General features: G+C 40.7%; 1 protein-coding gene across 3 annotated transcripts in view; it reads left to right on the plus strand.

Annotated features, from left to right (window-relative positions):
• Positions 1-14,708, plus strand: part of RAB30 (RAB30, member RAS oncogene family) — an 86,580-nt gene that overhangs the window by 35,574 nt on the left and 36,298 nt on the right. The window contains exon 1 of one of the 3 annotated variants that reach the window (XM_008568230.1): positions 1,432-1,829. The exons of 1 other annotated variant lie outside the window; for it this stretch is intronic. The gene's annotated coding sequence lies outside the window, so the exon portion shown is untranslated. Of the gene's footprint in view, positions 1-1,431; positions 1,830-10,181; positions 10,239-14,708 lie in introns of those variants that run through there. One more of the 3 variants, XM_008568231.1, reaches the window with a different exon arrangement.

A 14,708-nucleotide genomic window follows, 5' to 3' on the forward strand; every position in this document is an offset into this window, starting at 1 on the left:
CACGGGCTCGGCCCCAGATTTTTTTTTTTTTTTGAGACCGGCCGCACCACGCCAAGCCAGTGAGCTGGGGACCCCCCATCCCCATATAGGATCCGAACCCGCTGCGGGAGCCCTGCTGCGCTCCCAGCGCTGCACTCTCCCAAGTGCGCCACGGGCTCGGCCCCAGATTTTTTTTTTTTTTTTTAAATGAAAAATCTGATGATTAAATTGTAGCCACCAATTCAAATTTTAAACATTGGGTGGGGGCCGGCCTGTGGCTCACTCGGGAGAGTGCGGTGCTGATAACACCAAGGCCCCGGGTTCGGATCCCACATAGGGATGGCCGGTTCGCTCACTGGCTGAGCGTGGTGCTGACAACACCAAGTCAAGGGTTAAGATCCCCTTACCGGTCATCTTTTAAAAAAAAAAAAAAAAAAGATAAACATTGGGGGGATAAAATAACAAATGTCTATAGGCTGAATTGGGCCCACCAGCTGCTCTTTGTGACATCTGCATTTGTGACCGTTTAATTTAACCTGGCGCTGTAGATGCCTTGCCTGTCTCTTTTCTCAACCTTCACAGCGGTTCAGCCTCCAGTCTTTTTTTTTTTTTTAAAGATGACCGGTAAGGGGATCTTAACCCTTGACTTGGTGTTGTCAGCACCACGCTCAGCCAGTGAGCGAACCGGCCATCCCTATGTGGGATCCGAACCCGGGGCCTTGGTGTTATCAGCACCGCACTCTCCCGAGTGAGCCACGGGCCGGCCCTAGGGAGAGTGTCTTAAGGGGGAGGCTCTAGAATTAGATAGACCTGGATTCAAATCTTGGTGATGCAGCGACCTTGGCCAAGTTACTTAATGCCCATGCCTTGGTTTGCTCATTGTAAAATGGAGATATTAATGACCCCTATCTTATCTGGTTGCTATGAGGATTAGATGATATAGCGTATGCAGAAATCTTCATTTAGTGCCAGGCACATAGCCAATGCTCAGTAAATGATCATTCTTTTCAGGCAGGACAGGTCAGGATTTTGAGTTTGGTATTTTTGATGAGCCTTACCCATACTGAACTTTGAATCCTGATTCAGCACTTGCCAGCTGTGTGCCTTGAACAAGTTCTTGAACCTCTCTGAGTCAGTGTTCTTATCTGTTAAATGCAGTTTACAATTCCCGCCTCATAGTGAAGGTGAAATGAGATCAGAGCACCTGATACATAGTAAGTGCTCAAAATACTCACTTCCTCCCCCTTTGGATTTCAAGTATCTGAAATATGGCCCCTTTAAGCTTGTTAAGATTCCTCACTAGCCTTGTATGCAGCTGTGGGCAGACAGCTTTGGCAGAAGGAAAGCAGCTCTTTTTTTTTTTTTTTTTTTTTTTTTTTTTTTTTTTTTTTTTTTTTTTTTTTTTTTTTTTTTTTTTTTTTTTTTTTTTTTTTTTTTTTTAATGACTGTTTCATAATCTGTTGGCTCAGATCTGCTGCTGCCACACCCTGTGCTTCTCAGGGTCCCTGGGTACAGTTGCAGTTAGCATGTGCCTTGCCTCTAACCTAAATGACCCTGGAAAGTGGCTGCTACAGAAGACAGACGTTACTGAATGCAAAGTGGATTTTATTCCCTGCTCTTTGGGGTGAAGCTGGCTCAGGGATTCTTAGTGGCAGGGGGAGGGGCTGGCGGGCCTGGACTGCAGTTGGACTTAGCAGCCAGGGGTTTTCTGGTTTTCATTAAAATTCTCTGGCTGTCTTTCGGGATTGCTCCATTGGATATGACTATGCACTGGAGCCGGTCGCTGCAGTTCTTTCAGCTACACACGCCCATCGAATCATAGTGGCCCTGAGGACGAGAGAAAATTGAAGGTGGAGAACAGCCTGACTGAGGGGGTCTCGCTCAGCAATATTTGTAATAATGGACCCTCATCTATAACTATAGAGCTTGAGTATTGCAAAGCCTTAAATACAGATAGGGAGGCAGATGCAGCTGAGCTGGGAATGGGGAGTAGAGTGAATCCTATTACAGCTTGCTCTTGAGGACAGACTTATTCTTAGGACATTTGGGGGTTTCCTGGCAGCTGTCAGAAGGTTCCCAGTTGTTACATTAATGAAATCAGTCTGATCCGATTATTCTTTGGAGGTGCTGATATAGTCACATGCCCAAGGGGTTTGGGTTTGGGTGGCAGTTCTGAGGGCAACAGGCTGAATTAGAGACAAGAGGATTCAGTTTTAAATGTTAATTTCTGGAAGCTGGAGGAATCTCTCTTGAGATTGAAACTTGAGTCTGAAAACTTAGGTTCAAATCATGACCCTGCTATTAACTTGCTTTATGACCTTGGGCAAGTTACTTTCCTGGGTCTCAGCTTCACAGTGTGGTTGCAAGGATTAAATGAATAAATTATGTAAAGCTCTTGGCATATCATATGTTCTCAACAAATGGTAGATGTTATAATAATTTGGGCTAGATTTGACCTGCCACTCCAGCTCACCATGATGTATCCCAATTCTGTCATCTAAAACATTTGTTCTACATCCCTCCCAGCTTTGTGTCATTTAAGAATTTGGGGCAATGATGCTCCCTAGGGCAAGCTGAAAGTCCTCTCACTGGAAAAATATATCAAAACCATATTATTATGTTTCCCAATGACAGGCTTAAGATGTTATATGTTTCATCTCTAGGTAACTTAGTAGAAAAAAAGGATTTTTCCTATTCTTGATGGATAGATTGTGGGAAAGCCATTTTAATTGATCTTAGGCATAACTATCCCTTGATAATACTCCCAAGAGAGCATCACTAAGGCTCCCATTTCAGAGTAAACTTTTTCAGAGTAAACTCCATTTCCAGGATTTTCTCCTTTTACTCTACTCTTCAAACCCTGTGACTAGCCACAGTGGACTGCTTACGTAAAAATAATTAATAGAGTTGGTTAGAGCACAGTGTTATAACCCAAGGTCAAGGGTTCAGATCTCCATACTGGCCAGCCACCAAAAACAGAAAAAAAACATTAATATGAAACATATAATGCATACCAAAGAATGTTTCAAATATAAGTTTACGGTTTGCAGAAGAAGATTAAAATTGTGTATCCACCATGCAATTGATAAAAATGAACATTATTGGTACTACCCTAGAAGCTGCTGGAGTTTACCCTGCCCTGAAATCACGGCTTCCCTTCTTACCAGAGGTAATGATTACTCTGACTTTCGTGTTGATCATGCCCACCCATGTTTGTATTACCAACACATATATTGTTCAGTTTTTTTTAAAACAAAGAAGCAAGCACAAACCTTTGTAAGAAAAGGGTAATATTGGTACTATTAGTACTCTGGCTCATAATTTGGCTTTAGTTTCCCTGAGGGTTACAAAAGTCCCTAATGGGAAAGTCAGTGAGCAAGGTTATGAATGAATCCTAGGAAATATAAGGCTCACCACTACTGGGGCACCTGACGGGGTTGTAGTGTGGGCAGGTACTGGACGGGAGCATGGTCACAGAGAGTGGACTGCTCGGTCTTTTCTACTTCTAGTCCCTCTTTGGCCTACCTGCAGCTCTCAGGGAGTAGGTCAAAGCAAAACTCTTCTGTAAGATGGAGTTAGTGACAACAGCATGGAGGAGATGAGCAGATACTTCACCAGCACATGGTGAAGGCAAGTAGAGTCTGAAAAGAATCTGGACTAAGTTTACCTATGTGTGCTTTGTGAGGTTGAAAAGAGAGTATGCTGTATAGCGTGTGAAATTTTTTTACCTGAAAGTTGACTCCTAAATCTAATCAAGCCTCTAGAGCTAACTTTGATTTATTGGAAAGATGGGGAAAAGGATGACAAGTTGAATTACACTCTACGGAAGCAAACAAATAAATTCAGAATGTAGAACATTCTGTCAGACAACTGACTTGGTTTCTGCGGCAAGTCAATGGCATGAAAAAATAAAAAAGTGACTGAAGAATTATAACCAAATGTAATATGTGAACCTTGTTTTGATTTGGATAGTCTATGTATTAGTTTGCTAGGGCTGCTATCACAAAATGCCACAGACAAAATACTGTAACAAATAAATAACAGAAATTTATTTCCTCTCAGTTCTGGAGGCTGGAAGTCCAAGATCAACGTGCAGGCAGGGTTGGCTTGCAGATGGCTCTCCCCTTGCTGCCTCTTCATATGGTCCTTCCTCTGTGCACACATGCCCCTGGTATCTCTCTGTGTGTCCTAATCTCCTCTTCTTATGAGGACACCACTCAGATTAGATGAAGGCTCACTTTAACAGCCTCATTTTATCTTACAGTAGTACCACCTTATCTGCTGTTTCACTTTCCATGGTTTCAATTACCTGTGGTCAACTGCATTCTGAAAATGGATGAAGGCTCACTTTAACAGCCTCATTTTATCTTACAGTAGTACCCCCTTATCTGCTGTTTCACTTTCCATGGTTTCAATTACCTGTGGTCAACTGCATTCTGAAAATATTAAATGCAAAATTCCAGAAATAAATTATGCCTACTTTTTAAATTGTGCACTATGCTGAGTAGCATGATGAAATCTACCATCGTTCAGCTTCATCCCACTTGGGATGTGCGTCATTCCTTCATCCAGCTGTAGATGCTCCTTTCCCTTTGTCACTTAGTAGCCATCTTGGTTATTACATCCACAGTACGGTATTGCAGTGCTTGTGTTCAAGTCACCCTTATTTACTTAAGAATGGCCCCAAAGCACAACAGTGGTGATGCTGGCATGTTGTTGTAATTTTTCTATTTTATTATTAGTGATTGTTAATCTCTTACTGTGCCTGATTTATAAATTAAACTTTACTATAGGTATCTATGTATTAGAAAAAACATGGTATATACAGGTTTCAATACTATCTGAAGTTCAGGCATCCACTGGGGGTATTGTAATGTATCCTTCACAGATAAACAGAGACTACTGTAATTACCTCTTTAAAGGCCCTATCTCCAGATACAGTCACATTCTGACATATTGAGGGTTGTTTAGGGCTTTAGCATACGATTTTGGGTGGGGGGTGGGGAGACACAATTCAGCCTGTAACAGTCTAATTGTAAAAAAGGTATGATAATTGTATGATAATTGTATTGTAATGTAAGAAGATGGGTAATGTAGAGATAGGTTCTGTAAAACCTATGGGTACCTACATAGGGATGAAATGAAAAGATGTAGAACTTGTTTTAAAATATTTAAACAAGGAAAAAACAAAGACAAACAAACAAAAGGACAGATTAAGTTACCATGCCAAAATCTTGATAATTGTTGAATCTGGGTCATAAGTGTAGGGGATCTTCTTTTATGTATGTTTGAAAATATTAGAATCATATATTTCAAATATTTAGAACCACGACACAAAAGAGGGTTTAATAGCATGGGGTCATTGATGATGACCGTCTTCAGTGTGTCTGCCCCTTGAGTTATACTTCTCCAGTCTGGTTGGCTTCTACCTCTGGTCGTCACCACTTGGTGAGGGACACCCTCCAGGAGCTTCTTTAAAAAAGGCGTATGGAATGAGATCTTGTATACTCGAAAATACCTTTGTTCTATTCTCATACTCGATTGATAGTTTGAGTATTGATTGCATTCTAAGTTGGAAATCATATTCCATCATATATATATTTTTGGTGGCTGGCTGGTACAGGGATCGAATCTTTGACCTTAGTGTTATCAGCACCGTGCTCTAACCAACTGTGCTAACTGGCCAGCCCTTTCTTCAGGCTTTAGAGGTATTGCTTCATTGTCTTCTTTTTATTGTTTGTGAGAGAAGTTGGAAGGACTCTGATTTCTGATTCTTTGTTTATGGCCTATTTCTTTATTTTTTCTCCTCTCTAACAGCTTGTAGATTCTTCCCTTTGTCCTCAGTTTTCTGGAATTTCACAGAAATTTCACACGGGCATGCTGGACCCTTTCAACCTGCATCCTTCAGTTCTTTGAAATTTTATTGAGTTTTGTTGTTATGATTTTTCTTTCTTTTTTCTGTTCTTTCTTTCTTGGGAATTTCTCCTATTTAGAAATAGAATTCCCTGTGCTGGTCCTCTAGAATATTCTTAACTTCCCTCCTTTGTTTTCCATATGTTTGTTTTATATTTTATTCTGTTGAAGACTTCCTCAACTTTATCTTTCAATACCTTTATTGAGTTTTTAAAATTTCTGCTATTATGTTGTCAATTTTTAAGAGCCCTTTTTTTAATTTGTAATTTTTAAAAATTGAAGCTGAATTGATTATACATAATTGTGGGGTTGACTATCAATACTTGTGTACAGTATGTGATGGTCAAATCAGGATAATTAGCTTATTCATCGTTACAATAAGTAATCATTCTTTGTGTCCATTAACCAATTTCTCGCTGACCCCCTCCCTCTCCCCCTCCTCCCTGCTCTTTTCCCGCTTCTNGATTTTGGGTGGGGGGTGGGGAGACACAATTCAGCCTGTAACAGTCTAATTGTAAAAAAGGCATTTTTGAGCTGTTGGGGAAATTTTATTATGAATGGGCTATTAGATGATATTAATAATTACTGTTAATTTTTTAGGTATGATAATTGTATTGTAATGTAAGAAGATGGGTAATGTAGAGATAGGTTCTGTAAAACCTATGGGTACCTACATAGGGATGAAATGAAAAGATGTAGAACTTGTTTTAAAATATTTAAACAAGGAAAAAACAAAGACAAACAAACAAAAGGACAGATTAAGTTACCATGCCAAAATCTTGATAATTGTTGAATCTGGGTCATAAGTGTAGGGGATCTTCTTTTATGTATGTTTGAAAATATTAGAATCATATATTTCAAATATTTAGAACCACGACACAAAAGAGGGTTTAATAGCATGGGGTCATTGATGATGACCGTCTTCAGTGTGTCTGCCCCTTGAGTTATACTTCTCCAGTCTGGTTGGCTTCTACCTCTGGTCGTCACCACTTGGTGAGGGACACCCTCCAGGAGCTTCTTTAAAAAAGGCGTATGGAATGAGATCTTGTATACTTGAAAATACCTTTGTTCTATTCTCATACTCGATTGATAGTTTGAGTATTGATTGCATTCTAAGTTGGAAATCATATTCCATCATATATATATTTTTGGTGGCTGGCTGGTACAGGGATCGAATCTTTGACCTTAGTGTTATCAGCACCGTGCTCTAACCAACTGTGCTAACTGGCCAGCCCTTTCTTCAGGCTTTAGAGGTATTGCTTCATTGTCTTCTTTTTATTGTTTGTGAGAGAAGTTGGAAGGACTCTGATTTCTGATTCTTTGTTTATGGCCTATTTCTTTATTTTTTCTCCTCTCTAACAGCTTGTAGATTCTTCCCTTTGTCCTCAGTTTTCTGGAATTTCACAGAAATTTCACACGGGCATGCTGGACCCTTTCAACCTGCATCCTTCAGTTCTTTGAAATTTTATTGAGTTATGTTGTTATGATTTTTCTTTCTTTTTTCTGTTCTTTCTTTCTTGGGAATTTCTCCTATTTAGAAATAGAATTCCCTGTGCTGGTCCTCTAGAATATTCTTAACTTCCCTCCTTTGTTTTCCATATGTTTGTTTTATATTTTATTCTGTTGAAGACTTCCTCAACTTTATCTTTCAATACCTTTATTGAGTTTTTAAAATTTCTGCTATTATGTTGTCAATTTTTAAGAGCCCTTTTTTTAATTTGTAATTTTTAAAAATTGAAGCTGAATTGATTATACATAATTGTGGGGTTGACTATCAATACTTGTGTACAGTATGTGATGGTCAAATCAGGATAATTAGCTTATTCATCGTTACAATAAGTAATCATTCTTTGTGTCCATTAACCAATTTCTCGCTGACCCCCTCCCTCCCTCTCCCCCTCCCTCGTTACAATAAGTAATCATTCTTTGTGTCCATTAACCAATTTCTCGCTGACCCCCTCCCTCTCCCCCTCCTTCCCCCCTGCTCTTTTCCCGCTTCTGGTAACCTCAGTTCTGTTCTCTCCTTCTGAAAGTTCAACGTATTATTGTGATTGCATTTTTTTCTTCCTCTCCTTCTCTTTCTTTCTTTTCTTTCTTTTTCTTTCTCTCTCTCTCTCCCCCTCTCTCTCTTTCTCTCTTTCTTTCTTTCTTTCTATTTTTTAGCTCCCTCTTATGAGTGAGGACATGCGGTATTTCTCTTTCTCTGTCTGGCTTATTTCACTTATAATTTTTTCCAAGCTCATCTATTTGATGAGCTGTGAATGGCAGAATTTCATTCATTTTTATGGCTGAGTAGTATTACATTCTATATATACTACATTTTCCTTATCCAGTCATCCATGCTGGATCACATGGTAGTTCTATCTGTAGTTGTTTGAGAAACCTCAATACTTTTTTCCATAATGGCTGTACTAATTTACAGTCCTGCTGTCTGGCTAGGCTAAGGCCTGGAATCCTCACAGTGCCAATTGTCTAGCTCTTAATCCTATTCGTGACGCCAAGCTACTTGACCACGACTACGCCAATTGTGGTGCTCTTTTACCTGCTGGTAATCCTGCACCAGCTGGGCTGATTGTCAAGCTAAGGCTGGGTCTGGAGCCCACAGACCCCGCAAGCCCTTTCACAGACTGGGTCACAAACCCTTCACATGCCAGCCTGGGTCACCAGACCTCTTCATGCAGGTCTCTGAGCTAGGTAACCGGCCAAAAGGTCCTTGGAGCCATAGGTTGGAAAGCATGGCCTTGCAGGGCAGATGCCCGAGGCAGACGCCCACCCACCTGCTTCACTAAAACTCCTCTCTCCACTCTCTCTCTCTACACCTCTCTCTCTCTCTCTCTCTCTTTCCCACTCCCTCCCTCCCTCCCTCTCTGAAGAACACAAGAATAGCAACAAAACTAAAAAAATACATTGGCACACATGAGCACTAACTCCACACACACACACACACACACAATTTACTTACAAAGGATGCTGAACCACACCCAACTGGACCTGGGGCGAGGGCCCTGACCAAATTATTCTATTTTCCCAACACCTGCCAACAGTGTAGAAGGATTCCCCTTTCTCCACATCCTTACCAGGAAGTCTAACTAGGGTGAGATGATATCTCAAAGTGGTTTTGATTTGCATTTCCCTGGTGATTAGTGATGTTTAACATTTTTTTCATGTACCTGTTGGCCATTTGTATGTCTTCCTTTGAGAAATGTCTGTCCAACTCCTTTGCCCATTTTTAAATCAGATTATTTGTGTTTTTACCATCGAGTTTGAGTTCCTTGTATATTCTGTCTATTAAGCCCTTGTCAGATTTATAGTTTGCAGATATTTTCTTCCATTCTGTAGGTTGTCTTTTCATCCTGTTGATTATTTCCTTTGCTGTGCAGAAGCTTTTTATTTTGATATAATCCCATTTGTTTATGTTTTCTTTTGTTGCTTGTGCTTTTGGAGTCTTATTCATAGTCTTTGTCCAGTCCTACATCCTTAAGTGTTTTCTCTATGTTTTCCTCTAAGAGTTTTATAGTTTCAGGTCTTATATTTAAGTCTTTAATTCATTTCAAGTTGATTTTGGTATATGGTGAGAGGTACTGGTCTAGTTTCATTCTTCTACACATGGATATTCAGTTTTCCCAGCACCATTTATTAAAGAGACTGTCCTTTCCTCCAATGTATATTCTTGGTGCCTTTATCAAAGATCAGTTGGCTGAAAGCATGTGGATTGATTTCTGGGTTCTCTATTCTGTTCCATTGGTCTATGTGTCTGTTTTTATGCCCGTACCATGCTGTTTTGGTTACTATAACTTTATAATATAATTTGAAGTCAGGAAGTGTAATGCTTCCAGCTTTATTTATTTGTTTTTTGTGCTAAGGATTGCTTTGGCTATTCAGAGTCCTATTGTTCCATATAAATGTTAGGATTGTTTTTTCTTCCTGTGAAGAAAGTCATTGGTATTTTGATGAGGATTGCATTGAATCTGTAGATCGCTTAGGGTAGTGTGGACATTTTCACAATGTTAATTCTTCCAATCCATGAACATGGAATTTCTTTCCATCTTTTGGTGTCCTCTTTAATTTTTTTCAGCACTAACAGCTCTTTTTGTTCTCTGAGTGTTTCCTTTTTTAGTATCTTATTTTTTTTCATAGATGCAGATTTATTTCATTTTTTGTGAGAATATTACTGGTATTTCCCCCCTGCATACTATCTGTTTCCTTCAAGTTGCTTTTTTGTGTTTGCCATGGTCTGTATCTTTATTAGAGGTTTTCCCAAGATGTCACTCGAATGTGATCCTTGGCTGTGTTGCTTCCTGATTAAGAGGAGGAGGGAAAAAAGCTGTCAAGACCTTGACATTATGGTAAGTAAAGAAGCCACTCACAAAAGACCACCTCATGTATGATTTCATTTATATGAAATGTCCAGAATAGGCAAATCTGGACAGAAAATACTTTAGTAGTTGCCCAGGGCTGGGGAGAGGTGGAATGCAGAGTGACTGCTAATGAGTATAATGTTTTCTTTGAGGGGGGATGAAAATGTTCTAAAATTGACTGTGGTGATGGTTGTACAACTCCATGAATATACTAAAAACTGTTGAACTGTATACTTTAAAAAGGTGAATTGTATGGTATGTGAATTGCATCTCAATAAATCTGTATAAAATAAAGCTGTCAGGAAATTCTGAAGGGATCATTAACCCTGAGCCTCACTGTGGGGTGATCTGGGTGGGCTGTTGGTTGGGAACCTCTGAAGTCAGCATCTTCAGGTTTACCCTTGGTTACATTCACCAGAGAGGAGGCTTCTACTCTCCTTTGTTCTGCCTGACAGTGTCTGGTAGTCAAGATGAGAAGGAATATGGGGATCTTTGCACTCTGCCTTCAGTAGACACATGCCTTGTCTTTGTTATGGTCTCTCCCCAAACCATGCTGGGGACTCCCGGGCCAGAGACACTGTTACTTTCTATTATGGAAAATTCCAAAGATTTACAAAAGTAGAGAGGATGGTACAAAGAACCCTTACATACCCATTATCCAGGTTCACCAGTTATCAGTTCATGGACATTTTTCTTTCATCGGTATCCCCCAACCCCCTTCCCCAGATTCTTTTCATGCAAATACTAGACATTTTTGTCTTATGCTCTCCAGAGACTAAGCCTCCAGAAGTTAGTGAGGAGGAGGAATCTAGGAATCTAGCTTTTTGAGCAGCTTTCACTCTTGTGTGCTTTATTCTAGCATTTTATATCCCTGCCCTAGCAGTACAAGGTACTGTCAGTTCCTGTGCTTTTTAAGGATTCCGTGGTTTAAATCAGCTGAATTCTCAGCTTTCCCTGCATCTGATTTAGGATTCAGGTTTTTTGAGTCTGCTAAGTCAGTTACTACTTGTTCATCTGCTTCCCAGGCTTCCAAAATTTGACACCATCCTCTTCTCTCATCTTTCCCAGTAATTGTAAGATTTTGTTAGTAAGAAAAAAAGTGCTTTACTGAATTTTTGTGGGGTTTGGGGAATAAGTGAAATTAGATGCAGTTTTTCAGTGTGCCTCCCTCTCTAGGAGATTGGTTGTTAATTTTCCTTTCCATCTTGCCCTATCCTGTCCTATTCTATACAACCCTATACCCTATTTTATTTATGTATGTATGTATTTACTTATGCATTTATTTACTTGCCTGGAAGACTCCTTTCCAATCTTTTAAGAACTAAGAGGATCCTCCTTACTTTAGCATGCCTTTCTTCTGACCTTAAGTCCAGGCAAAGTGAAGGAGTCCCTGCTTTTGTGCCTACCTGGCATGCTGTATTCACCTCTTGCTGTGGAACTGTCTGCTCGCACTTTGCATGCTGCATTGCAGTGTGTTTACCTCTCTGCCCCATCAGCATGTAAAGCAGGATTTGTAAGATTATATCTTGTTTTTCTCTGTATCATGAGCACAATGCCTTGCTCCCAATAAATATTGTTAACTCACAGACTGTATAATTCAGCATTGCACTTCCAGGATTGGGGACACACAAGTGCATGATACCCCTTTCCTTCTGGTCCTTGACAGGCAAGACTGTTTGGTAAATATTAAAGAACAAAGCATGTCTCTTGGACTTGTTGTTATGCAACGTTGTTCCCTTTGCTTTCAAGTCTGTGTTTTTGACTCAGTCAGCAGGTTGGAGAGGGAGGGAGGGCAGCTCTATGAGTGTAAACAGCCTAACGATGAAGGAAAGGACCAGTCAGAGATAGATGTCTTTTTTCCCTCCCTTGATAGAAAGGCTCGGCTCGGCGTCTGTGCTATGCTTCACACTAGAGAAGGGACGAATTTGTTCTGTTTTGACAGCTACTTAGTTCTGCAGTGTCTTCCATTGCTCTTTCCTTTTGGACAAAATGGCAGGAGAATTTTAAAAATTGCTGATTGCATTGTTAAAAAATTCTGATGTTAAAGCATTATCTATGTAAGGTCCTGTTAAAATGCAAATATATAACTTGGAAAGAGTAACACTTAGCCTGTTGTTTCTTAAAGTATGTTCCCCAAGATGCTATAAATATCCTCCAGGAGAAAAGAAATAGGGAACTGGTGGTCAAATTTGGGATGCTGGATTAAACACAGTTAAATAGGGCTTCTTATTTCAAGATTTCTCAGAGCCTTGTTACTGAGCATTGTGAGTCTCCAAGAGGGGTATGTAATAGGTAGCATTTCTTAAATTTCCTTACTTTTTGCCTGAGGAGCAGGAGCATTTCAGTGTTGTGTTTTAGGGAACACATGAAACTCTTGAAACAGCCCCTCAGCTTAAATCCATCCTTTGGGGTCCCATACAAATGCCACCTTCTCCAAGGTTTTCCTGTCGATCCTTAGAGGTATACAACCCTTTCCTTCTTTGGACTGTACTTCCTTCATTTGTCTAGTTGTCTCCCTGGCTCTCCCCTAATCTCTAGGGGATCATACATTCTTTGCACATTTTCTGTCACTTCCCACCATATCTGGGACATTGCCTTTCACAAACAAAGGTGCTCAAGAAATGTTTACAGTACTGCATTGGTTTCTTAGCTGAGTCATCTTAGAGTCCAAAGGGCACTGGCAGGGATGGGAGCCCAGGAGGGGCTTGAAGCTTGAGACCCTCACTGCTGAAGCATATGAGTGGGTGGGCGCTCACAGCGAGGACAGAGAACCAGTGAAAGAGGCTGGTTCTGAAGGGCAGAATTGGAAAGCGAAAACAGGAGATGCTGAGACAGTAACTCAAATGTGCTGAAGGTCTGTTGTATGCCTGTGGTAAGCTTTGGATACTTAAACTTAATCTCCACCTTTCTTTTTTTTCTTTTTTTTTTTTTTGTCTTTTTCCGTGTCCGGCAACGGATCGCAACCCTCAGTGTTGCCCCCGTACCGGACCGGGGACCGGCAACGGGATTGCAACCCTCGGCGTTGCTCCTGCGCCTCGCTCAGCCAGTGAGCGGGAACCAGTCTGTATGTGGGATCCGAACCCTCAGGTGGGAGCGCTGCCGCGCTTCCCAAGCGGCGCACTATCCAGTGTGCCACCGGGCCGGCCCCAATCTCCACCTTTCAAATGGGTGATATTCTTCCCATTTCATAGATGAGGAAATGGAGCATCAGAAAGGCAAGGTAGGAGTAAGTACTGGGGCTACAAGATGAGTACAACCCAGTCCTTTCCCACAGGGAGCCTTCGTGTTATGGAATAGATAGTCCTGTAAATAAATAATTATGAACTGTGGGGTGACTGCAGTGATTAACCTATGTGCAAGGTGTTGAGGGAGAACCAAATAGGAGACTCTAAACTGTATATGGGGGGTGGGAGGGAAGAGGTGGAAGGTGGCAAATCCAGGAAAGCTTCCTGGAGGAGAGTGATGCCTGAGCAAGGTGGAGTAAGAGTGCAGGGACTGAAGGGACCAAAAAACCCCCAAAGCTTGGGGGCGAGAAATAGCATGAGGAATTTATTGTTCTTGGAGTATGGAATGTGAGTTAGGTGAGAATTGAGGTTGGAGAAGTTGAGAGGGTATTATAAAAAGGCTGAGAAGTTCTGACTTGATTTTGAAAACCATACAAAGCCAAAGTAGGGTTTTCAGCAGAAGAACAAAGTGTCCAGCACACGTTTTGGATGTGCACCTGCCACGGTGTATCTGAGCTGGGTACGACCGAAGGTGAGTGATCAGCTGGGGCTCTCTCCAGTAGTGTCTGTGAGATAGGATGAATTCTGACCCAGGGCAGTGGCAGCATTGGAGGGGACAAGGGAACTGGTTTGATAAATACTCAGCAGATAAAATCAGCACGACAGGAGGTAGGAAGCAGAGGGGAGTCAAGTAGGACACTCAGATTTTGTGCTCGGGCAGCCCCTTCTTCCATGAACCGACCTTTCAGTCTGCCCTGTCTGACTGCTTACCTAAAGCAAAACCTATGTGAAGTGCAGGTTTATAGCAATTAATTAGGAGACAGTGTTTTATGGAGAGATTGTGATATAAGTTTCCTTTAAAGATTATTGACTTCAGAGCATTTATAATATACTGTGTGTCTCAGAATTCTTACTTTTATAACTCTAGGAATAAATCTTTTGGGTAAAGCATTGGTTCCCAAAACTGGTTGTGACCTGAGAATATTTTTTTCCCCAACTTTTAATTATAAAAAATTTCAATCAACTGCCATCTGATCTTTGACAAAGGCACCAAGCCTATTCACTGGGGTCGGGACTGCCTCTTCAGCAAATGGTGCTGGGATAACTGGATATCCATATGCAGGAGAATGAAACTAGACCCATTCCTCTCACCATATACTAAAATCAACTCAAAATGGATTAAGGATTTATTTATTTATTTATTTATTTATTTATTTATTTATTTATTTATTTA

This window comes from Galeopterus variegatus, unplaced genomic scaffold, assembly GCF_000696425.1.
Source record: "Galeopterus variegatus unplaced genomic scaffold, G_variegatus-3.0.2 Scaffold389, whole genome shotgun sequence".
In the NCBI taxonomy this organism is placed as follows: Eukaryota; Metazoa; Chordata; class Mammalia; order Dermoptera; family Cynocephalidae; genus Galeopterus; species Galeopterus variegatus.